The following is a 2,553-nucleotide window of genomic DNA, read 5'->3' as shown; positions in this document are numbered from 1 at the left end:
TGTAGACAGTGATGGGCCTCCAAGAGCAGAGGTTTGTAGAACAGAAGCAAGTTTCCCTTAAGTGGATCACCCAAGGTTTATCGAACTCAGGGAGGAAGAGGTCAAAGATATCCCTCTCATGCAACCTCGCAACCACAAAGCAAGAAGTCTCTTGTGTCCCCAACACACCTAATAGGTGCACTAGTTCGGCGAAGAGATAGTGAAATACAGGTGGTATGAATAAGTAGTAGCAACGGCACAGAAAAGTGCTTTTGCCCAGGACATTAAACAAGCAGTAGTAACGCAGCAGTAGTAACGCAGCAGTAGTAAACAAGCAGCGATAGCAGTATTTAGGAACAAGGCCTAGGGAATAGACTTTCACTAGTGGACACTCTCAACATTGATCACATAACAGAATAGATAAATGCATACTCTACACTTTTGTTGGATGATGAACACATTGCGTAGGATTACACGAACCCTCAATGCCGGAGTTAACAAGCTCCACAATAATGCTCATATTTTAGTAACCTTTAGTGTAAGATAGATCAAAAGACTAAACCAAGTACTAACATAGCATGCACACTCGTCACCTTCATGCATATGTAGGAGGAATAGATCACATCAATATTATCATAGCAATAGTTAACTTCGCAATCTACAAGAGATCATGATCATAGCATAAACCAAGTACTAACACGGTGCACACACTCGTCACCTTTACACACGTGCAGGAGGAATAAAACTACTTTAATAACACATCACTAGAGTAGCACATAGATAAATTGTGATACAAACACATTGCAATCATAAAGAGATATAAATAAGCACCTCACTATGCCATTCAACAAGTGAATAAGTATTCTCGTGAAATATAGCCTAAGAGACCCACACGGTGCACACACTCGTCACCTTTACACACGTGGGACAAGGAGTCTCCGGAGATCACATAAGTAAAACTCACTTGACTAGCATAATGACATCTAGATTACAAGCATCATCATATGAATCTCAATCATGTAAGGCAGCTCATGAGATTATTGTATTGAAGCACATAGGAGAGAGATGAACCACATAGCTACCGCATACAGCCCCGAGCCTCGATGGTGAACTACTCCCTCCTCATGGGAGCAGCAGCGGTGATGAAGATGGCGGTGGAGATGGCAGCGGTGTCGATGGAGAAGCCTTCCGGGGCACTTCCCCGCTCCGGCAGGGTGCCGGAACGGAGACTCCCGTCCCCGCATCTTGGCTTCGCGATGGCGGCGGCTCTGGAAGGTTTTCCGTATCGTGGTTTTTCGCCTCGGGGTTTCGCGACGGAGGCTTTAAGTAGGCGGAAGGGCAGGTCAAGGGGCGTCACGAGGGGCCCACGCTATAGGTCGGCGCGGCCGTGGCTTGGGCCGCGCCGCCCTATAGTTTGGCCACCTCGTGGCCCCACTTCGTGTGTTCTTCGGTCTTCTCGGAAGCTCCGTGGAAAAATAGGGCCCCGGGTCTTTGTTTCGTCCAATTCCGAGAATATTTCGTTACTAGGATTTTCGAAACCAAAAACAGCAGTAAAACAGGAACTGGCACTTCGGCATCTTGTTAATAGGTTAGTTCCAGAAAATGCACTAATATGACATAAAGTGTGCATAAAACATGTAGGTATCATCAATAATATGGCATAGAACATAAGAAATTATCGATACGTCGGAGACGTATCAGTCACCCATCCTCAAATTACTCCGGGCCAAGCATGCTTAACCTCGAAGTTCTTTGCTGATGAGCTTCCGAAAAAGAAGTTGCAACTTGTTGGTATGAGTATCCTATCAATCCTATTAAGCCCTGGCCAGGATGTCACAAGGATCTTATGAATGACCACACACCTTTTTTGAGAAAATATTTATGGAAAGTAAAAAATCCCACTTAAGATTAAAATATTTATGTGGTTTCTCAGTAATAAGGTTTTTCTTACCAAGGACAATTTAGCTAAACGACGATGAAATGGGTGTAGTTTGTGGGGAACATGAGACTATTGAACACCTCTTCATAAATTGCCCTTTAGCTAAACTTCTTTGGCGCACGGTTAATTTTACGTATAATCTTCCACCTCCAACCAATATTACGAATATATTTGGTAATTGGTTAAATGGAGTTGATAGGCAATCTAAGGCTTTTATCCGTATTGGAGTCTCTGCCTTATGTTGGTCTATATGGAAGGTGAGGAATGATATTATTTTTAACAAAAAATAATTTTTTCACTTTTTGCAGGTTATCCATATGGTGTCACATTGGGTTCAGCCGTGGGCTCTAATGTCACCGGAGGAGCAGCGGGATGCTATGGCTTCTGGATGCACACGGCTCCAGACAGTCGCTCAGGATATCTTGTGCCAGACTGGCTGACGGTACAATAGACGGCTACGTTGATACTATGTTTTCTGTTTTTCGCTGGTTGATTTTTGTAACAATTTTGGGCGATGAGTGAGATGTTTTTGAACTATGTACTCGTAACTATTAAATAAAAGACCGTGTGCATCATCATAATGCAGAAGTCGGGATCCAAATCCCTATTTTTTTTTAAAACTTGTCCAAAGACAT

Source organism: Lolium rigidum, chromosome 4 (genome assembly GCF_022539505.1).
Source record: "Lolium rigidum isolate FL_2022 chromosome 4, APGP_CSIRO_Lrig_0.1, whole genome shotgun sequence".
Taxonomy (NCBI): domain Eukaryota; kingdom Viridiplantae; phylum Streptophyta; class Magnoliopsida; order Poales; family Poaceae; genus Lolium; species Lolium rigidum.
The sequence above is the reverse complement of the archived record's forward strand: the minus strand, read 5'-3'. Positions refer to the sequence as shown.